This window comes from Ranitomeya variabilis, chromosome 2, assembly GCF_051348905.1.
Source record: "Ranitomeya variabilis isolate aRanVar5 chromosome 2, aRanVar5.hap1, whole genome shotgun sequence".
In the NCBI taxonomy this organism is placed as follows: Eukaryota; Metazoa; Chordata; class Amphibia; order Anura; family Dendrobatidae; genus Ranitomeya; species Ranitomeya variabilis.
In genome coordinates, this window is record NC_135233.1 from 930,169,749 (window position 1) to 930,194,465 (window position 24,717).

Below are 24,717 nucleotides of genomic sequence, written 5' to 3' on the forward strand. Positions count from 1 at the left end.
GCTGCTCCTACATTGAAGATGCACATGATTCAATAGATGGATAAAGTAAAGGAGTTGCAGCAAAAAGCTAGAGATATATCCAAAGAGGGATGGAATCCCTTTTTCTGGATGGGGTCTATCATAGTTGGGTTAAACAATTTACTCTCAACTTTTCAAAAGCCCATAGTCGTAGTGATAGGATTGATTGTATTGAGCTTGATTGCCTGGAAATTATTAATGTGATGTGATTCTCATTACAGGAAATTAATTATACATTGGAGCCACTGGAAAACCCAGACAGAAGAGGGACACTGTGCATGAACAATATATGGACCGTTTGCAGCCCAATAACTTATCACAATGCACAAGTTCATCTGCTTTGAAGGTGGAAATGGATCCCCTTACCTCTTGACCTGTGTGCAGTTGCACAAGTTGCACCCATAACATGTCTGCCCCTGTCCACCCCTGAATGGAACATAGGAAAGATGACACTACAGCTACAAGCGACCGTCTGATAGCCTAGCTCGACTACCCACCTTTCCTGGAGACCCTTACAGCTTTTTGAGACTTGGGTGGAGGACATCATCTCTGAAAATAGGGTCCCACAGTTGCACCCCAATAGTTTGAGCAGCACTCTTAGATGAGTAAATAGCCTCAGAGCAGAAAGGGGTGCATAGCCCCTCACTGTGTCAGTGAGGATGATAGCATTCTCCCGGGATTACTTCAGAGTGCTTATTGCGGTGGGATGCAGGTCTGGACAGCTGTCGTCATCCTATTAGATAGATAATTAATATATGTGTGTTTATGCTTTATAGGGAGTCTTTTATCCACCTAGACGTATATGACCTATTAATATGGGCATACAGGTAATAGCAATGTTAAGCTAGTCCTAACTGTATGCCTCATATTAATGGTTTTGTTGTGGGGAAATGTTATATTCTGTCTTTATGCTAATGATCAGCCCAATAACTCATCATTACGCATAATTTTATCTGTTTTGAAGGTGGAAATGGGTTCACTTACCTCTTGGCCAATGTGCAGCTGCACAAGTAGCACCAATAACATGTCCGCCCCTGAATGGAACCATAGGAAAGATGACACTACAGCTGCAGATGTGACCGTCTGATAGCCTTGCTCGACTACCCACCTCTCCTGAAGACCCTTTCAGCTTTTTGAGACTTGGGTGGAGGACATCATCTCTGAAAATAGGGTCCCACAGCTGCACCCCATCAGTTTGAGCAGCACTCTTTCCCGGGATTAATTCATAGTGTTTCTAGTGGTAGGATGCAGGTCTGGACAGCTGTTGTCATCCTATTAGATAGACAAGAATTAATATAAGTGTGTTTATGCTTTATATGGAATCTTTTATCCCCCTAGACATATATGACATATTATTATGGGCATACAGGTAATAGGAATGTTAAGGTAGTCTTACCTGTATGCCTCATATTAATGGTTTTGTTGTGGAGAAATGTTATATTTTGTCTTTATCCTAATGATCATCCCAATAACTCAATCATAACACACAATTTCATCTGCATTGAAGGTGAAAATATGTCCCCTTACCTTTTGGCCAATGTGCAGTTGCACAAGTTGCACCAATAACATGTCCGCCCCTGTGCACCCCTGAATAGAACCATAGGAAAGATGACACTGCAGCTACAGAGGTGACCGTCTGATAGCCTAGCTCGACTACCCACCTCTCCTGAAGACCCTTTCAGCTTTTTGAGACTTGGGTGGAGGACATCATCTCTGGAAATAGGGTCCCACAGCTGCACCCAAACTGTTTGTGTAGCACTTTTTCCCGGGATAACTTCAGAGTGTTTCTTGTGGTGGGATGCAGGTCTGGACAGCTGTCGTCATCCTATTAGATAGATAAGAATTAATATATGTGTGTTTATGCTTTATTGTGAATCTTTTATCCCCTAGACATATATGACCTACTATTATGGGCATACAGGTAATAGAAATGTTAAGCTAGTCCTACCTGTATGCCTTATATTAATAATTTTGTTGTGGAGAAATGTTATATTCTGTCTTTATCCTAATGATCAGCCCAATAACCCAAAAATTTCTTTCAGGCTCCAGGGCGTGTGTTTGCCTGGAAGAAATCCTCGCCGATAAGGTGCAGGGCGCAGGCGCAGGATTCCGAGGCCATAACTGACGCTAATGGGAGCAGTGTAGTATTGAAATGAGGACAGAGGGCAGGGATTTCTTCCAGGCAACGAACGCCCCAGACCCTGGAAGAAATCATTAACAAAGACAGAATATAACATCCAGCTGTTTTTATGTTATGTTTCTCTGATCTCACAAAATGATCTTATTTTCATTGTGTTTATTGGTTTTAGGTGCTGTCTTTTTTGTCTGTTTTCTTTGTTTGTTTCTCTTTTGTTATGGGCACTGTAATTTTGCATTTTGTGTAATTGACCAAAGGATTTAACTAAATGACTCTTATGAAAATAGATTTAGTTAGCAAAATATTTAGTGGGAATATGTTATGAAGCTTTTATGTTTTGGGCACTGACAACTCTCTGGTTATTATTAACCAATGTGTTTATTATTTTTATTATTTTTTATTATAGCACCATTTATTCCATGGTGCTTTACATGTGAAAAGGGTATACATAATAAAAACAAGTAAAATAATCTTAAACAATACAAGTCAAGACTAGTACAAGAAGAGAAAGGACCCTGCCCGCGAGGGCTTACAATCTACAAGTATATGACATGATTAAAAGGCATTTAGTGCAAAAATTCAGCATAGCCTATATTTATATTTACCATATTTCATATTTGGTACTGAAATTCAAGAAAGGCCATATTAGTAAGAGTCCTATCATCTCAAACACATTTATCAACAATAACCAGAACATGGCCAATCCTTTTAATCATAGTTTAATGTTTTTCAAGAATTTACTTTAATAAAGTATGTCACCCCCTATATCATAAAATAATAAATAAACAGAAATTACTTTTCTAATAGACTGGCATGCCCAGAAGAGATCCTTTATTAGCAGTCACCTCATTAACATAGCAATCAGGATTACAATGAGAGATAACAGAATCCACCATTCACAGAAGGTAGTGTCACAGCCCACCTCTTCCCCCATGCTGTACAGTGACATCTGCATGTCACGAAACATGAGAACATGAATAGAAATATCTCCCAAGGAAATAGAGTCCTCTATAATGTCTTATGATTAGTGTTGAGCATTCCGATACCGCAAGTATCGGGCATCGGCCGATACTTGCGGGTATCGGAATTCCGATACCGAGATCCGATACTTTTGTGGTATCGGGTATCAGTATCGAAACAACATTAATGTGTAAAATTAAGAATTAAAATACAAAATATTGCTATACTCACCTCTCCGACGCAGCCTGGACCTCACCGAGGGAACCGGCAGCGTTCTTTGCTTAAAATGCGCGCTTTTACTTCTTTCCGTGACGTCACGGCTTGTGATTGGTCGCGTGCCGCCCATGTGGCCGCGACGCGACCAATCACAGCAAGCCGTGACGTAATTTTCAGGTCCTCAATGCCTAATTCTAGGCATTCAGGAATTTAAAATTACGTTCCGGCTTGTGATTGGTCGCGTCGCGGTCACATGGGCGATGCGACCAATCACAAGCCGTGACGTCACGGGAGGCAGGAGACGCGCGCATTTTTAAAATTACGTCACGGCTTGTGATTGGTTGCGTGCCGCCCATGTGACCGCGACGCGACCAATCACAGCAAGCCGTGACGTAATTTCAGGTCCTCAATGCAGAAATAGGCATCAGGACCTGAAATTACGTCACGGCTTGCTGTGATTGGTCGCGTCGCGGTCACATGGGCGGCACGCAACAAATCACAAGCCATGACGTAATTTTAAAAATGCGCGCGTCTCCTGCCTCCCGTGACGTCACGGCTTGTGATTGGTCGCGTCGCCCATGTGACCGCGACGCGACCAATCACAAGCCGGAACGTAATTTTAAATTCCTGAATGCCTAGAATTAGGCATTGAGGACCTGAAAATTACGTCACGGCTTGCTGTGATTGGTCGCGTCGCGGCCACATGGGCGGCACGCGACCAATCACAAGCCGTGACGTCACGGAAGGAAGTAAAAGCGCGCATTTTAAGCAAAGAACGCTGCCGGTTCCCTCGGTGAGGTCCAGGCTGCGTCGGAGAGGTGAGTATAGCAATATTTTTTATTTTAATTCTTTATTTTACACATTAATATGGATCCCAGGGCCTGAAGGAGAGTTTCCTCTCCTTCAGACCCTGGGAACCATCAGGGATACCGTCCGATACTTGAGTCCCATTGACTTGTATTGGTATCGGGTATCGGTATCGGATTAGATCCGATACTTTGCCGGTATCGGCCGATACTTTCCGATACCGATACTTTCAAGTATCGGACGGTATCGCTCAACACTACTTATGATATATACACATGTATATGTCCAATGTCCATATCTCCAAACAGGCAAGATAGCAGCTTCCATAAATGTACAGGAAAAAGAATACAATAATCTGCAATCAGAAATACAGGATATACAAAAGATAATAACACAATCTGATTTCAATTAGTTTAAAAAAAATGTATGAGACACATTCCCTTAGAGAAAAGTAATTAAAATATACCTAAAAAGATTATTGGATATTTTAAGAAATGGTTAATACGTTAGAGTAGAGTAGGGCCCTGCCAAAAGAGTCTACCTTGTCGTGGTGGCAGGCTTAAATAATCTGTTGGTCAACACAAAAGCTGATGGTTATGTGATATGGTTCCATAGGAACTGTTACTGTGTGATTAGTGAGGACAAGGCAGAAGAGTTTTTCCAAGAGTGAGCGGTGGGACAGTGGAAAGTTTGAGGGGTGTAGGCGGTGCTTGGGTGGAGGCAGAACTGTGGTGAAGCCTGGAAGGAGTCTCAAGGGAGCCATTATGGGGTCCTGAAATTCTTTTTGGCAGCCCTGATCAGGAACATAGTTAGCTAGCTTACATAATATGTGACAATGAAACTATGGTGAGATACTGTGATAGAAATGATAATTCTATTGTCTTACCCTTGACCTTAATATCTCTTGGTACATGTATCAGAGATAGAATAACTGTTATTGCTTTGTGATAGTTCCATCTCCCGTTTTACTTTATTTTCCCTTGTCTCCCCATATTTTTCAGTTTCTTTTCCTCATGTTGTTTAACTCCATTTTGTATAATAGTTAAAACATTTTCAATAAAAACTATTTGAACAAGAAATAGAAAACCCGCTTAATAATAAAAATGCTTTCGTGACTCCTTCATTAATATCATGTTCTAAAGAAGAGCCACGTCCAGCAGAACCAAGGTGAAGAATGATAATGGACTTAATCTGGTCACTTCACGAACATTCTTGATGGAGCCCATCAGGAGGTGGCCAGTTGCTGTGATTTTTTTTCTCATGCCGAATTAGAATGAGAAAAAAATTGCAAATCTGCACTGCCCCATGGTATAACATTGGGCCTAGTGCTATCCGATAAGACACTTGATAGTTCTAGGCCATATTATATGGTTATGTGAGCAAACTCTTAATGTAATAAACTAATTTTATTTTAATTTGGAACAGCTGTGATCATGTTGGTTTATTATCCAAAACAGGACCCCCCTCTATTACAGACAGCTGTAGAAGGTCACTTACACGCCTGCAGTAAACATATTTCCCTTGTATAATATGATTGTGGGAGAGCTCGAGTGCAGCGCTCACCACAGTCATCTGTGTCTCCAGAACCTATGGAATGAATGGTACCCAAATTTACACACATTCAGCCCTATCTACCTTATATACGCTTTCAGGACAGTCACAAACTAACCATTAGGCCCAAGCATGACCATGGCACTTTTATGTGCAAGCAGACAGCAAATTCTCAAGCCTCCACACAAGTTCTTCTCTACCAGATGCAACAGACTTCCTCCACATCCCCCGATATAAACTGCCAATAGTCCACTTTTGCTTGTAAAAAAAAATGAAGGCCGTAGGCCCTGAATTTTTGTCTTCCCATCCTACCCCAGGTATATGGGGATAGATATCTATTCCTGGGGGGAGGGAGAGTTTATTATGGTGTGAAGGAAGAACTTCTGATCACCCGAAAAAAAAAAGCAAAGTGACTGAGACACAATTGTCACCTCAGGCCTCTGCCTATCCTTTCAGAGAACAAATCTATGCCTTGTATAAATGGTCAGTCAGATAGGAGAATCACCCAACATGTTCCGTGGACACCTGGGAAAGTGAAGGGATTTCTCTCATCGATCAACAAACCACAGAGCAATCCATATGCATTTGTAAATGAGCTGTATAACATTAGTCAGTTACAACCCCACATGGAGACACTTGTTGTAGAAAATTAAAGCAATAGCTGGACAGATTGATGCTTCTGCCATCTGCAGAAGACTCATTCTGCCATCTAACCCAACTGAGCAAGAAAACTCCCCTCAAAATGCATTGGAATTTACAAAGCAAAATTGGAGGGAATTTTGCTCCTCAGTCCTGGCTAAGGGTGACAAATATTCTTCAAAAGGCGAAGTAAACAGTTGACGTTTACTTTAAGAGATTTAGGCAGGCAGTTGAGGATATAGCAGTGAGCCTGAAGGACCAGGGTGGGAAAAATGTTGATTGCCATCTTGGTGTCTAGATTGAATAAGGAGACTCATTAATTTTTGCTCATGCTAATTGGCATGAGAAGTCAGTCCCAACACTCAGTTTTGCTAGTTTAATTCAAAGGAATGTTCAAGAGGTGGAAGAAAAGGCATTCCAGAAAGTAATAGTAATTAAAATGCTTATAAACAAACAATTGAAAAATCAGCCAAAAAAGGGTGTTACCTGGAAGGGTGGACCTCAGTAAGGTGAGGTGCTACAATTGAGATGAACTGGGACACTTCTAGAAGCAAGTGTAAGACCCCAAAGAAAAAACTGCATGAAAGCATCAATTGACATGAAGCGCTTCCAGTTCTATCAGTCATCTCTGAAACTAGGGGTGTGATGACTCTGTTTACTTTACCCTGTCTGATATGCCCTTCAACACAATAGAGTGTCTGGTGGACACTGTAGCAGCCCCCAGTGTCCTAAAGAAATCTGAAGTCTCTACCCTGAAAGCCACAGGATTAATTGAAGTTGCAGGCCTAGATGGTGAACCCATTACACTCAAGAAAACAACAGAAACCCCATAATGATATGACCCATCATCACTTCACTATCTTTCATCCTGTGACACTAGTCACTACTCATGGACTAACCATGAGGCAGAGTGGTCAAGAGGTCCAAGGTCAAAAGCCAGGAAGGTACGTCAAAGACAGAGGGATAAGACAAACAGATAGTCGGGCAAAGTCCAGGGTCTGGTAACTAAATTCAGAATAGGTCAAAGGCAAAGGGATTATACAAATGGGTAGTCAAATGCAAATCCTAGGTCCGGCAACGAAAGATCAGCATAACAAAATACCGAGCACAGCGTCAACACACCACTGAGTTTGAAGCTACAACTGTCAATGATCTGATATTATCAGCCAGCTAAATAGCCTGGCAATTATCTGGGACGAAAAACACCTGCAGGAATCTCAAACTCAAAACTGACAACCCGACACACCCCTGCTATCCATAGGGTGGCTGAGCTGTCACTCACAGCCAGGGCCGTGACAAGGTACATTATTTTGGTGCCATAGGCAAATGAAGCTGACCGCACCCCCACCATTTCCCTGATAATCCCTAAGGTAAATCCCTAAATCTTTTTCACCAAAAAATACAGACAAAAGTAAAAAAAAAGTGATGCACTTTAGAGGTGAGGCTCAACAGAGAGTGTGTTTTCAATGTTAGATATGAAGCAGTCATTGTTTTTTGGCCATTTACACAATACAAGAGATAAATAGTGATATTCATTCCTGACATCCTATATTTTGTACGTCAGGCCCAAGGATAGTCATGGAAACTAATGACTTAGCTATAATGGGGGCTGTTTAACCCCTTTCTAGCATTGGATGTACTATTCCGTCCATGTGGAGTGGGCCCTAATTCCCATGGACGGAATAGTATGTCCAACGCGATCAGCCGCCCTCATGGGGGGGGAGCGTGGCCGATTGTGGCCGGGAGTCAGCTGATTACCACAACTGACATGCGGCACTATGTGCCAGGAGCGGTCACGGACCACTCCCGGCACATTAACCCCCGGAACACTGCGACCAAACATGATAGCAGCATTCTGGTGGCATAAGGAAGCATCACGCAGGGAGGGGGCTCCCTGCGTGCTTCCCTGAGACCCTCGGAACAGCGTGATATGATTGCGTTGTTCCGAGGGTCTCCTCCGTTCTCTTCCCTGCAGGCCCTGGATCCAAGATGGCCACGGGGTTCCTTCCGGGTCCTGCAGGGAGGTGGCTTGCAAGTGCTGTGCAAAGTGTCAGATCAGCGATCTGACACTATACAATGATGTTCCACCCTCTGACAATGTAAATACCGTATATACTCGAGTATAAGCCGAGATTTTCAGCCCACTTTTTTGGGCTGAAATTGCCCCTCTCGGCTTATACTCGAGTCATACCCGGGGGTCGGCAGGGGGGGGGAGCGGGGGCTGTCTAAAAATACTCACCTAGTCCAGGCGCGGTCCCTGCAGGTCCCTGTCTTCCCCGGCGCCGGCAGCAGCAGCTTCAGCGTCTTCCTGTACTCAGCGGTCACATGGTCCCGCTCATTACAGTAAATGAATATTCGGCTCCACCTCCCATAGGGGTGGAGCCACATAGTCATTACTGTAATCAGCGGTACCATGTGACCGCTCAGTACAGATGAAGTGCTGCGGCGTCGGGGAAGCGGGATCTACACAGCGGCAGGACCAGGTGAGTATACGGGGAGGGGAGCGCTGCGCGATAGTCACCTGCTCCTCGTTCCGGGCGCCGATCTGTCTCCAGCAGTGACGCTGAGGTTAGAGGGCGCGGTGACGTGGTCAGTGTGCGCCCTCTGCTGAACGTCAGTGCTGGAGACAGATCGGCGCCCGGAACGAGGAGAGGTGACTATTGAAAGTGCAGGGGCCTGAGCGACGGAGAGGTGAGTATGTGATTTTTTTTATTGCAGCAAATGGGGCAAGTGTCTGTATGGAGCACCTATGGGGCCATAACATTCCTGCAGCACTATATTATGCCATAACATTCCTGGAGCACTATATGGGGCCATAACATTCCTGCAGCACTATATGGGGCCATAACATTCCTGCAGCACTATATGGGGCCATAACATTCCTGGAGCACTATATGGGGCCATAACATTCCTGCAGCACTATATGGGGCCATAACATTCCTGCAGCACTATATGGGGGCCATAACGTTCCTGCAGCACTATATGGGGCCATAACATTCCTGCGGCACTATATGGGGCCATAACATTCCTGGAGCACTATATGGGGCCATAACATTCCTGGAGCACTATATGGGGCCATAACATTCCTGCAGCACTATATGGGGCCATAACATTCCTGCAGCACTATATGGGGGCCATAACGTTCCTGCAGCACTATATGGGGCCATAACATTACTGCGGCACTATATGGGGCCATAACATTCCTGGAGCACTATATGGGGCCATAACATTCCTGGAGCACTATATGGGGCCATAACATTCCTGCAGCACTATATGGGGCCATAACATTCCTGCAGCACTATATGGGGGCCATAACGTTCCTGCAGCACTATATGGGGCCATAACATTCCTGCGGCACTATATGGGGCCATAACATTCCTGCAGCACTATATGGGGCCATAACATTCCTGGAGCACTATATGGGGCCATAACATTCCTGCAGCACTATATGGGGCCATAACATTCCTGCAGCACTATATGGGGGCCATAACGTTCCTGCAGCACTATATGGGGCCATAACATTCCTGCGGCACTATATGGGGCCATAACATTCCTGGAGCACTATATGGGGCCATAACATTCCTGCAGCACTATATGGGGCCATAACATTCCTGGAGCACTATATGCTGCCATAACATTCCTGCAGCACTATATGGGGCCATAACATTCCTGCAGCACTATATGGGGCCATAACATTCCTGCAGCACTATATGGGGCCATAACGTTCCTGCAGCACTATATGGGGCCATAACATTTGTGCAGCACTTTATGGGGCCATAACATTCCTGCAGCACTATATGGGGCCATAACATTCCTGCAGCACTATATGGGGCCATAACATTCCTGCAGCACTATATGGGGCCATAATGTTTCTGCAGCACTATATGGGGCCATAACGTTTCTGCAGCACTATATGGGGCCATAACGTTTCTGCAGTACTATATGGGGCCATAACGTTTCTGCAGCACTATATAGGGGCATAATGTTTGTGCAGCACTATATGGGGCAAGTGTCTGTATGGGGCCATAAATAACGTTTGTAGGGCACTACGGCATATGGGGCAAGTGTCTGTATGGAGCATCTTATAGGGCCATAACGTTTGTGCAGCACTATAAGGGGCAAATATCTTTATAGAGCATCTTATGGGGCCATAATCAGCATTTGTGCAGCATTATATTGGGCAAATGTGTCTATGGAGCATCTTATGGGGCCTTTATTAACCTTTATGCAGGATTATATGGGGCATATTTTAATATGGAACATCTTATGGGGCTATAATGAACAGTATGGAGCATTATATGGGGCTCCTGATTCAATATGGATATTCAAAGACACTTAACCTACTGATGTCTTAATTAATTTTACTTTTATTGGTATCTATTATTACTTTTGACATTTACCGGTAGCTGCTGCATTTTCCCCCCTAGGCTTATACTCGAGTCAATAAGTTTTCCCAGTTTTTTGTGGCAAAATTAGGGGGGTCGGCTTATACTCGGGTCGGCTTATACTCGAGTATATAAGGTAAGTAAAAAAAAAATATTAACATGTGTAAAAAAAATTTTTTACAAAATTCCTACATAAAGAAAAAAATATATAAATATTGTTCCAATAAATACATTTCTTTCTTTAGGTTTTTTTGCTCACTTTTTCTCTTGTAGGTTTTATATGTTTTATGGCCAATGATAACATGCGTTTAACTTCTGCGTGTGTACCAACTCAAGTTAAGCTCAATTTTTGTGTTTTTTTTCTTTGTACTGTTGCATTCTGTGTAAGCCAGGGTGTGGCCTTCCCCTCTCCTGAGCTGGAAACTGTATATAAGGCTTCCCCAGTCTGGTGTCTCACTGGTTGGGCCCAGTTCTCTTGTCTGCCCTTATTCACACTGAGGTCAATATTGACACATGGTAAGGTTTTAATATTAGACAGCATAGGACTGTCCTGATCAGAGTTACCTTGACGTGGTGGGATGGCTTTTGTGCTATTTTTTGATCAAAAAACAGTATTAATAAAAACTCTGTGTTATTTAAATGCACTTTTGCTTTTTTACTTAGTTACAGCAGGGGTTTTTGCTCACTTTTTCTCTTGTAGGTTTTATATGTTTTGTGGCCAATGTTAACATGCGTTTAACTTCTGCATGTGTACCAACTCAAGTTAAGCTCAATTTTTGTGTTTTTTTTCTTTATGTAAATGATAATAAAAAATCAATAAAAGTTTACACATTTAGTATTTCCGCGTCCGTAACGACCCGACCTATAAAACTGTCCCACTAGTTAACCCGTTCAGTGAAAAAAAAAACGAGGCTAAAAACAATGCTTTATCATCATACCATTGAACAAAAAGTGGAATAACACGCCATCAAAAAGACGGATATAAATAAACATGGTAACGCTGAAAACGTCATCTTGTCTCGCAAAAAACGAGCCACCATCCAGCATCATCAGTGAAAAAATAAAAAAGTTATAGCCCTCAAAATAAAGCGATGCAAAATAATTATTTTTCTATAAAATAGTTTTTATTGTATAAAAGCGCCAAAACATAAAAAAATGATATAAATGAGGTATCGCTGTAATCGTACTGACCCGAAGAATAAAACTGCTCTATCAATTTTACCACACGCAGAACGGTATAAATGCCCCACCCAAAAGAAATTCACGAATTGCTGGTTTTTGTTCATTCTGCCTATCAAAAATCGGAATAAAAAGCGATCAAAAATGTCATGTGCCAAAAAATGGTACCAATAAAAACATCAATTTGTCCTGCAAAAAAGAAGACCTCACATGACTCTGTGAACTAAAATATGGAAAAATGACCGTATTTTTCGGACTATAAGACGCACCGGACCATAAGACGCACCCCAAATTTGGGGTGAAAATTGCAGAAAAAAAGATTTTTTTATAAGATGGGGGTCCGTCTTATTGTCTGAATTTACAGAATCTTACCTGAGGGCTGGCGGTGGCAGAGCAGGGTCATAGGAGGCATGGTGTCGGCAGAGGTGGGGTGATGCGGTACGGCATGCACCTGAGCAGGGTCCCTTCCTGCTTAGGTGGGCGACGCCATGGCCTGGTGTCCATGGAAGGGTTGCAGCAGTGGTTACCGGCAGAGGTGCAGCCGCGGTAAGCCTGCATTACGACTATTAGATGCACCCCCTATTTTCCCCCCTTTTTTTGGGGGAAAAGTGCGTCTTGTAGTCCGAAAAATACGGTATAGCTCTCAAAATGTGGTAATGCAAAAACTTTTTTTTGCAATAAAAGTGTCTTTTAGTGTGTGACAGCTGCCAAACATAAAAACCCCCAATAAATAGTAAATCAAACCCACCTTTATCACCCCCTTAGTTAGGGAAAAAAAATGTGTTTATTTCTATTTTTCCATTAGAGTTAGGGTTAGGGCTAAAGTTAGGGTTAGGGTTATTGTTAGGGCTAAAGTTAGGGTTAAGGCTGGGGCTAAGGTTAGGGTTAGGGTTGGGGCTAAAGTTAGGGTTAGGGTTGGGGCTAAAGTTAGTGTTGGGGCTAACGTTGGGGTTTGGATTATATTTATGGGTGGGATTAGAGTTAGGGGTGTGTCGATTAGGGGTGTGGTTAGGGCTATGGTTGGAATTAGGGTTAGGGGTGTGGTTACGGTTGAGATTAGGGGTGTGTTGGATTTAGGGGTGTGTTGGGTTTAGGGGTGTGTTGGGGTTAGGGGTGTGGTTAGGTTTGGGATTAGGGTTAGGGGTGTGTTTGGGTTAGGAGTGTGGTTAGGGTTATGGTTAGGGTTGGGATTACTGTTATGGGTGTGTTGAGGTTAGAGTTGGAGTTAGAATTGGGGGGTTTCCACTGTTAAGGCACGTCAGGGGCTTTCCAAATGCAACATGGCGTCCGATCTCAAGTCCAGCCAATTCCGAGTTGAAAAACTTAAACCGTGCTGCTTCCCTACCGAGCTCTCTCGTACGCTCAAACAGGGGTTTATCCCAACATATGGGGTAACAGTGTACTCAGGACAAATTGGACAACAACTTGTGGGATCCAATTTCTCTTGTTACCCTTGGGAAAATAAAAATTTTGGGGCTAAAAAAATCATTTTTGTGGGGAAAAAAAAGATTTTTTTATTTTCACGGCTCTGCGTTATAAACTGTAGTGAAATACTTAGGGGTTCAAAGTTCTCACAACACATTTAGATAAGTTCCTTGGGGGTCTAGTTTCCAATATGAGGTCACTTTTGTTTTTTTTTACTGTTTAGGTATATCAGGGGCTCTGCAAATGCAACGTGACACCCGCAGACCATTCCATCAAAGTCTACCATCCAAACCGCCACTTCTTCCCTTCCGAGCCCCGACATGTGCCCAAACAGTAGCTTTCTCCCATATATGGGGTATTAGCGTACTCAGCACAAATTGGACAACAACTTCTGGTGTCCAGTTCCTCCTGTTACACTTGGGAAAATACAAAACTGGGGCCTAAAAAATCATTTTTGTGGAAAAAAATATTTTTTATTTTCACGGCTCTGCGCTATAAACTGTAGTGAAACAATTGGGGGGTTCAAAGTTCTCACAACACATCTAGATAAGTTCCTTGGGGGTCTAGTTTCCAATATGGGGTCACTTGTGAGGGGTTTCTACTGTCTAGGCACATCAGGGGCTCTGCAAACGCGACATGGCGTCCTATCTCAATTCCAGTCAATTTTGCATTGAAAAGTTAAATGGTGCTCCTTCCCTTCCGAGCTCTGCCATGCGCCCAAACAGTGGTTTACCCCCATATATGGGGTATCAGCGTACTCAGGACAAATTGCACAACTTTTGGTGCCCAATTTCTCCTGTAATCTTGGGAAAATAAAAAATTGGGACGAAAATATAATTTTTGTGAAAAAATATAATCTTTACATTCTTTTTATAATCCCTATATTTTTTTTTTGTTTATATCGCGCTAACATATTCAACAGCGCTTTACAGTTTTGCACACATTATCATCAAAATATGATTTTTTATTTTTACGGCTCTACATTATCAACTTCTGTGAGGCACTTGGTGGGTCAAAGTGCTCACCACTAGTGATGAGTGAGCACTAAAATGCTTGAGTGCTCGTTGCTCGGGTCGAGCAGATTGGTATACTCAGGTACTCGACCCGAGCAACGAGCCCAATGTAAGTCTATGGGAAACCCATGTATTTTTACAGCGATCCCACCCCGGGGGTCCTTTTAAGGTCTAAAAACATCTGAAAATGATGTTAACACTGCTAAAATGACACAGGGGCATCATGGGGATCGGCCCTGGAAGCATTCCTGACTCCTAGTTCACAGCCTTAATCATTTTTTTCCGAGATTCATGCCATTTTTCCCGGTGCCACAAAAAACACATGAAAACGAAACCAAAACGGATTTTGCTGGGAAATATGTCAAGGTGCATCCTTTGCAGGTTAATGACTTGCCTGTAAGGCCAAATAATGAACCCCAGACCGAAAATTTCCTCCACCACTTGGGCTTAGTTCAGACGCAGCATTTTTCAACTTTAACATTGCTTTCAACCACAATTATTATTATTATTTATTTATATAGCACCATTAATTCCATGGTGCTGTATATGAGAAAGGGGTTACATACAGGGTAATAGATATCATTTACAGCACACAAATTTATGATGACAGACTGGCAGTCACTGGGAAATGTCATTGTAACATTTAACACCCCTAGCTGGCCATGTGGTGTGTGAAACATAAGCATACCCATCTTGTTTCATTTATGAAGGAGGGACTCAACCCCTTTCTGACATTGGACGTACTATCCCGTCGAGGTGGGGTGGGCCCGTATGACCACCGACTGGATAGTAGTCCAGCGCGATCGGCCGCGCTTGTGGAAAAAAAAGAGAATTTTTATTTTCACGGCTCTGCGTTATAAACTGCAGTGAAACACTTGGGGGTTCAAAGATCTCACAACACATCTAGATGAGTTCCTTAGGGGGTCTACTTTCTAAAATGGTGTCACTTGTGGGGGGTTTTAATGTTTAGGCACATCAGTGGCTCTCCAAACGCAACATGGTGTCCCATCTCAATTCCTGTCAATTTTGCATTGAAAAGTCAAACAGCGCTCCTTTCCTTCCGAGCTCTCCCATGGGCCCAAACAGTGGTTTACCCCCACATATGGGGTATCAGCGTACTCAGGACAAATTGTACAACGACTTTTGGTGTCCAATTTCTTCTCTTACCCTTGGGAAAATAAAAAATTGGGGGCGAAAGGATCATTTTTGTGAAAAAATATGATTTTTTATTTTTACGGCTCTGCATTATAAACTTCTGTGAATCACTTAATGGGTCAAAGTGCTCACCAGACATCTAGATAAGTTTCTTAGGGGGTCTACTTTCCAAAATGGTGTTACTTGTGGGGGGGTTTCAATGTTTAGGCACATCAGGGGCTCTCCAAACGCAACATGGCGTCCCATCTCAATTCCAGTCAATTTTGCATTGAATAGTCAAATGGCGCTCCTTCGCTTCCGAGCTCTGCCATGCGCCCAAACAGTGGTTTACCCCCACATATGGGGTATCGGCGTACTCAGGACAAATTGTACAACAACTTTTGGGGTCCATTTTCTCCTGTTACCCTTGGTAAAATAAAACAAATTGGAGCTGAATTAAATTTTTTGTGAAAAAAAGTTAAATGTTTATTTTTATTTAAACACTCCAAACATTCCTGTGAAACACCTGAAGGGTTAATAAACTTCTTGAATGTGGTTTTGAGCACCTTGAGGGGTGCAGTTTTTAGAGAATGATGTCACACTTGGGTATTTTCTATCATATAGACCCCTCAAAATGACTTCAAATGAGATGTGGTCCCTAAAAAAAAAATGGTGTTGTAAAAATGAGAAATTGCTGGTCAACTTTTAACCCTTATAACTCCCTAACAAAAAAAAATTTTGGTTCCAAAATTGTGCTGATGTAAATTAGACATTTTGGAAATGTTACTTATCAAGTATTTTGTGTGACATATCTCTGTGATTTAATTGCATAAAAATTAAAAGTTGGAAAATTGCGAAATTTTCAAAATTTTCACCAAATTTCTGGGTTTTTTTACAAATAAACGCAGGTAATATCAAAGAAATTTTACCACTATCATGAAGTACAATATGTCACGAGAAACAATGTCAGAATCACCGGGATCCGTTGAAGCGTTCCAGAGTTATAACCTCATAAAGGGACAGTGGTCAGAATTGTAAAAATTAGCCTGGTCATTAACGTGCAAACCACCCTTGGGGGTAAAGGGGTTAAAGACACAGAGCCTATTTTTACTGGTGCATCAGGCGGCATTAATCTTCTTAAAGGGCCATTATTAAACAGTGGGTCTCCTAAGCTGTTGTAGCCTATGCTGGGAGTGGATGAGCTGCCAAGAATTACGACGCACCACAATACCCCTGTCATAAGATGTCCAGGGGGGACATCTGAAAAAGTGTTGCATTAAATTCAAGGCCTGCCCTGCTACCAATTCATATTCACCCCAATAAGCCTTTGAACCCACATACTGGATGGGCCCCTGAAAATCCACTTCACAATATACATTTTGTTCTCCGTACTCCTTTGTTTTACACATTGGCAGCAAGGCCAGCCCTGCTGCATAGTCATATGCACCCCACTACGCCTTGGAGCCCACATTCCCCATGAAAATCCACTAGTATTTTTTAATGGTATGATGGTTCCCTCTTTCCAGAATTATTTACAGGAGAATTTGGCAAATTTATTTGCCATTTTTTTAACACTAAGGTGCAGATACGGCTTTAAAAAAGGCTAATACTTGCAATACAATGCAATTTTATTGCAAACTGGCTGTTTTCACTTGGTGGTGTACAGTTGACAGGCGGATGCGCTTATCTGTTATAATTCCACCTGCGGCACTAAAAACCCTCTCTGACAGAACGCCAGCAGCAGGGCAGGCCAGGACCTCCAAGGTGTAGAGAGCCAGTTCATTCCACGTGTCCAGCTTGGATACCCAATAATTAAAAGGCACAGAGGAATCCTAGAGGACGTTTGTACGATCTGCAAGGTACTCCCTCAGCATCTTCCCAAACATTGCACTTTTTGTGACAGCACCCCTTGCCTCTGTGCCAGCACAATGGGAGGGTCTGAGAAAACTGTCCCAGAACTTTGCCATTGTTCCCCTGCCTGAGCTGGATTGTACTTCTGTCTCTCTCGCTTGGACTCCTTGGTTGTACAACATTGGTTGTACAACAAACTCTGATGTCTGCTGCCAGCATTCTCCCATGGGAATTTTCTAAGTAATTCAGCTACAAGGGCCCTCTGGTACTGCAACATTTTAGTATACCTCTCTGCCTCTGGCAGAAGACATTGAAAGTTCTCCTTGTAGCGTGGGTCTAGAAGTGTCACCAACCAGTAATGAGTGTCACCCAAAATTTTTATAATGCAAGGGTCACGTGAAACGCAGGGCAACATAAAGTCAGCCATGCGTACCAGACTGCTAACAGGCAAGACTTCCGTGTCCTCACCAACAGGACGACTGACCATGCTGTCCTCCTCCTCCTCATCCTCCTCCTCCCTGTCCTCAGGCCATCCCCACTGAACAGACGGTAAGACAGCTGTTTGTAGTACCGTCTATAGCGCATGAAAGTGTGGCGCCCCAGGGTCATGTCATCACAGTAGCATTGCTTCCCTCATGGGGGAAGTGATCCTGTTTGGAGGCAAGAAAGGATAACTGTCACCAGGTAAACACAAGCATGCAACATGTTCACACTCCAGGCCACCAGGGGGAGCTTTTGATCCTATTTACTAGGTGACTCCCCATATACATGGTAGTCTGTAGGGAAAGTTAGTGAGTTCTTGCCAGGAAGCAGACTGGAGCAGTCTGAGGCAAAAGAAGGTGTACGAAGCTGTGTAGCCGCAGTGCTGCAGCTCCTGGGAAGAGATTATACGAAAGCCGAATATATTGCAGTGAGCGTGTAGGAGAGCGAAGCACAGGAGAGGAACACCAGTGGGAGAGCAGGCTGCCTCCTTCTGAGGCGCAGTGTTGTGAAATTGGATTCTGGGCTCCCCCGGTGGCCACTTGTGGAATTGAACTTGTGTGCATCATCCCCTCTGTTCACCTGCTCCTATCAGGATGTGGGAGTCGCTATATAACCTTGCTCCTCTGTCAGTTTCATGCCGGTCAACAATGTAATCAGAAGCCTTTCTGTGCATGTTCCTGCTACCAGACAACTCCCAGCTAAGTTGGACTTTTGTCCTTGTGTGTTTTTGCATTTTGTTCCAGTTCACAGCTGCTGTTTCGTTACTGTGTCTGGAAAGCTTTTGTGATCGGAAATTGCCACTCTGGTGCTATGAGTTAATGCTAGAGTCTTAAAGTAATTTCTGGATGGTGTTTTGATAGGGTTTTCTGCTGACCATGAAAGTGCCCTTTCTGTCTTCCTGCTATCTAGTAAGCGGACCTCGATTTTGCTAAACCTATTTTCATGCTACGTTTGTCATTTCATCTAAAATCACCGCCAATATATGTGGGGGCCTCTGTCTGCCTTTTTGGGGAAATTTCTCTAGAGGTGAGCCAGGACTGTATTTTCCTCTGCTAGGATTAGGTAGCCCTCCGGCTGGCGCTGGGCATCTAGGAATAAAAAACGTAGGCATGCTACCCGGCCACTTCTAGTTGTGCGGCAGGTTTAGTTCATGGTCAGTATAGTTTCCATCTTCCAAGAGCTAGTTCTCATATATGCTGGGCTATGTTCTCTCGCCATTGAGAATCATGACAGTTTGACCGGCCCAAAAAAGGGTTAAATTACTGGCTGAGAAAGGAGAGAAAAAAGAAGTCTGCTACAATTTTTTTTTTTTTTCCCTCTAGTTCTGAGTGTGCTCTTAATTGAATCACTTGCTAGTCTGCCTATACTGCAGCCTTCCTCTCTTTCTCTCCTTCTAATCCTTGAATGGCTCTGTGTTCACCTGTTTGAAATGGATCTTCAGAGTGTAGCTACAGGTTTGAATAATCTTGCCACAAAGGTACAAAATTTGCAAGATTTTGTTGTTCATGCACCTATGTCTGAGCCTAGAATTCCTTTGCCTGAATTCTTCTCGGGGAATAGATCTCACTTTCAAAATTTTAAAAATAATTGCAAATTGTTTTTGTCCCTGAAGTCTCGCTCTGCCGGAGACCCTGCACAGCAGGTCAGGATTGTAATTTCCTTGCTCCGGGGCGACCCTCAAGACTGGGCTTTTGCATTGGCACCAGGGGATCCTGCGTTGCTCAATGTGGATGCGTTTTTTCTGGCCTTGGGGTTGCTTTATGAGGAACCTCATTTAGAGCTTCAGGCGGAAAAGGCCTTGATGTCCTTGTCTCAGGGGCAAGATGAAGCTGAAATATACTGCCAAAAATTCCGCAAATGGTCTGTGCTTACTCAGTGGAATGAGTGCGCCCTGGCGGCGATTTTCAGAGAAGGTCTCTCTGATGCCATTAAGGATGTTATGGTGGGGTTCCCTGTGCCTGCGGGTCTGAATGAGTCCATGACGATGGCTATTCAGATCGATAGGCGTCTGCGGGAGCGCAAACCTGTGCACCATTTGGCGGTGTCTACTGAGAAAACGCCAGAAAATATGCAATGTGATAGAATTCTGTCCAGAAGCGAGCGGCAGAATTTTAGACGAAAAAATGGGTTGTGCTTCTATTGTGGTGATTCAACTCATGTTATATCAGCATGCTTTAAGCGTACTAAGAAGCCTGACAAGTCTGTTTCAATTAGCACTTTACAGTCTAAGTTTATTCTATCTGTGACCCTGATTTGTTCTTTGTCATCTATTACCGCGGACGCCTATGTCGACTCTGGCGCTGCTTTGAGTCTTATGGATTGGTCCTTTGCCAAACGCTGTGGGTATGATTTGGAGCCATTGGAGGCTCCGATACCTCTGAAAGGGATTGACTCCACCCCATTGGCTAGTAATAAACCACAATACTGGACACAAGTGACTATGCGTGTTAATCCGGATCACCAGGAGGTTATTCGCTTTCTGGTGCTGTATAATCTACATGATGTTTTGGTGCTGGGATTGCCATGGCTGCAATCTCATAACCCAGTCCTCGACTGGAAAGCTATGTCTGTGTTAAGCTGGGGATGTAAAGGAACTCATGGGGACGTACCTTTGGTTTCCATTTCATCATCTATTCCCTCTGAGATTCCTGAATTCTTGTCTGACTTTCGTGACGTTTTTGAAGAACCCAAGCTTGGTTCACTACCTCCGCACCGGGAGTGCGATTGTGCCATAGACTTGATCCCGGGTAGTAAATACCCTAAGGGTCGTTTATTTAATCTGTCTGTGCCTGAACACGCTGCTATGCGAGAATATATAAAGGAGTCCTTGGAAAAGGGACATATTCGTCCTTCGTCATCTCCCTTAGGAGCCGGTTTTTTCTTTGTGTCTAAGAAAGATGGCTCTTTGAGGCCGTGTATTGATTATCGACCTTTGGAATAAAATCACGGTTAAATATCAATATCCGTTACCACTGCTTACTGATTTGTTTGCTCGTATAAAGGGGGCCAAGTGGTTCTCTAAGATTGATCTCCGTGGGGCGTATAATTTGGTGCGAATCAAGCAGGGGGATGAGTGGAAAACCGCATTTAATACGCCCGAGGGCCATTTTGAGTATTTGGTGATGCCTTTTGGTCTTTCAAATGCCCCTTCAGTCTTCCAGTCCTTTATGCATGACATTTTCCGCGATTATTTGGATAAATTTATGATTGTGTATCTGGATGATATTCTGATTTTTTCGGATGACTGGGACTCTCATGTCCAGCAGGTCAGGAGGGTTTTTCAGGTTTTGCGGTCTAATTCCTTGTGTGTGAAGGGTTCTAAGTGTGTTTTTGGGGTTCAAAAGATTTCCTTCTTGGGATACATTTTTTCCCCCTCTTCCATCGAGATGGATCCTGTCAAGGTTCAGGCTATTGGTGATTGGACGCAACCCTCTTCTCTTAAGAGTCTTCAGAAATTTTTGGGCTTTGCTAACTTTTATCGTCGATTTATTGCTGGTTTCTCTGATGTTGTTAAACCATTGACTGATTTGACTAAGAAGGGTGCTGATGTTGCTGATTGGTCCCCTGATGCTGTGGAGGCCTTTCGGGAGCTCAAGCGCCGCTTTTCTTCCGCCCCAGTGTTGCGTCAGCCTGATGTTGCTCTTCCTTTTCAGGTTGAGGTCGACGCTTCTGAAATCGGAGCTGGGGCGGTGTTGTCGCAGAGAAGTTCCGACTGCTCCGTGATGAGACCTTGTGCTTTTTTTTCCCGTAAATTTTCGCCCGCCGAGCGGAATTATGATATTGGGAATCGGGAGCTTTTGGCCATGAAGTGGGCTTTTGAGGAGTGGCGTCACTGGCTTGAGGGGGCCAGACATCAGGTGGTGGTATTGACTGACCACAAAAATTTAATTTACCTTGAGTCTGCCAGGCGCCTGAATCCTAGACAGGCGCGCTGGTCGTTGTTTTTCTCTCGGTTTAATTTTGTGGTGTCGTACCTACCGGGTTCTAAGAATGTTAAGGCGGATGCCCTTTCTAGGAGTTTTGAGCCTGACTCCCCTGGTAATTCTGAGCCCACAGGTATCCTTAAAGATGGAGTGATATTGTCTGCCGTTTCTCCAGACCTGCGGCGGGCCTTGCAGGAGTTTCAGGCGGATAGACCTGATCGTTGCCCACCTGGTAGACTGTTTGTTCCTGATGATTGGACCAGTAGAGTCATCTCTGAGGTTCATTCTTCTGCGTTGGCAGGTCATCCTGGAATCTTTGGTACCAGGGATTTGGTGGCAAGGTCCTTCTGGTGGCCTTCCCTGTCACGAGATGTGCGAGGCTTTGTGCAGTCTTGTGACGTTTGTGCTCGGGCCAAGCCTTGTTGTTCTCGGGCTAGTGGATTGTTGTTACCCTTGCCTATCCCGAAGAGGCCTTGGACGCACATCTCGATGGATTTTATTTCGGATCTGCCTGTTTCTCAGAAGATGTCTGTCATCTGGGTGGTGTGTGACCGTTTCTCTAAGATGGTCCATCTGGTTCCCTTGCCTAAGTTGCCTTCTTCTTCCGAGTTGGTTCCTCTGTTTTTTCAAAATGTTGTTCGTTTGCATGGTATTCCGGAGAATATCGTTTCTGACAGAGGGACCCAATTCGTGTCTAGATTTTGGCGGGCATTCTGTGCTAGGATGGGCATAGATTTGTCTTTTTCGTCTGCTTTCCATCCTCAGACTAATGGCCAGACCGAGCGGACTAATCAGACCTTGGAGACATATTTGAGGTGTTTTGTGTCTGCGGATCAGGATGATTGGGTTGCTTTTTTGCCTTTGGCGGAGTTCGCCCTCAATAATCGGGCCAGCTCTGCCACCTTGGTGTCCCCGTTTTTCTGTAATTCGGGGTTTCATCCTCGATTTTCCTCCGGTCAAGTGGAATCTTCGGATTGTCCTGGAGTGGATGCTGTGGTGGAGAGGTTGCATCAGATTTGGGGGCAGGTGGTGGACAATTTGAAGTTGTCCCAGGAGAAGACTCAGCTTTTTGCCAACCGCCGTCGTCGTGTTGGTCCTCGGCTTTGTGTTGGGGACTTGGTGTGGTTGTCTTCTCGTTTTGTCCCTATGAGGGTTTCTTCTCCTAAGTTTAAGCCTCGGTTCATCGGCCCGTACAAGATATTGGAGATTCTTAACCCTGTGTCCTTCCGTTTGGACCTCCCTGCATCCTTTTCGATTCATAATGTTTTTCATCGGTCATTGTTGCGCAGGTATGAGGTACCGGTTGTGCCTTCCGTTGAGCCTCCTGCTCCGGTGTTGGTTGAGGGTGAGTTGGAGTACGTTGTGGAAAAGATCTTGGACTCTCGTGTTTCCAGACGGAAACTCCAGTATCTGGTCAAATGGAAGGGATACGGTCAGGAGGATAATTCTTGGGTCACTGCCTCTGATGTTCATGCCTCCGATCTTGTCCGTGCCTTTCATAGGGCTCATCCTGATCGCCCTGGTGGTTCTGGTGAGGGTTCGGTGCCCCCTCCTTGAGGGGGGGGTACTGTTGTGAAATTGGATTCTGGGCTCCCCCGGTGGCCACTTGTGGAATTGAACTTGTGTGCATCATCCCCTCTGTTCACCTGCTCCTATCAGGATGTGGGAGTCGCTATATAACCTTGCTCCTCTGTCAGTTTCATGCCGGTCAACAATGTAATCAGAAGCCTTTCTGTGCATGTTCCTGCTACCAGACAACTCCCAGCTAAGTTGGACTTTTGTCCTTGTGTGTTTTTGCATTTTGTTCCAGTTCACAGCTGCTGTTTCGTTACTGTGTCTGGAAAGCTCTTGTGATCGGAAATTGCCACTCTGGTGCTATGAGTTAATGCTAGAGTCTTAAAGTAATTTCTGGATGGTGTTTTGATAGGGTTTTCTGCTGACCATGAAAGTGCCCTTTCTGTCTTCCTGCTATCTAGTAAGCGGACCTCGATTTTGCTAAACCTATTTTCATGCTACGTTTGTCATTTCATCTAAAATCACCACCAATATATGTGGGGGCCTCTGTCTGCCTTTTTGGGGAAATTTCTCTAGAGGTGAGCCAGGACTGTATTTTCCTCTGCTAGGATTAGGTAGCCCTCCGGCTGGCGCTGGGCATCTAGGAATAAAAAACGTAGGCCTGCTACCCGGCCACTTCTAGTTGTGCGGCAGGTTTAGTTCATGGTCAGTATAGTTTCCATCTTCCAAGAGCTAGTTCTCATATATGCTGGGCTATGTTCTCTCGCCATTGAGAATCATGACAGCGCAGACACCGGTAGCTGGAACACTGAGGACTGTAAGGGACTCCATGACTTACATCTGAGACCAGCAGGACAGCTGAACTGCAAGTTACCTGTCCGCCTTAATACCCAGGAGGTCACCAGTCATACGGGTTATGTCCTATCCTATATGGGGAACAGAGAAAGAACATCTGTGAGGACCTTATCTGAAGTCATAGGCAGTAAGGGACTACAACACTACCGTGCTAGAGGAAGGCTTTTGGTCTCCACCTGGATAAGGGGACTCCTAACTTGCCTCCAAGCCTTGTGGACCCTGCCTGCCCTGTGATCTGGTGCCCTGGACTGTGGCTGCCTGAAGTCTGCAGTAAATAAGGTAGAGACTGCAAACCTGTGTCCTCGTTCTTTACTGCGCCACTCACCATCTTCCATCTACACACCGGGAGCCCTGGGGATATACTTCACCTGTGGGAAGGTATACCACCTTGCTGCCATAACATCACCCCAGAGGACCTCTTAAAGCAGTGTCGGTCCCCACTGACTGAGTACCACAGGTGGGGTCATGAACATAAACTTTATTCCCTTTAAAGACCTTTCCCTTTTACATGGGCGCCCAGGGCCATGGACCGGGTCGCAGCCACCGTGACATCCCCCTGTGAACACCGGGCCCGGTTCCGGGTACCCCACGGGCGTGGCAAGCGACTCAAAAGTAGCTCCTGTTCT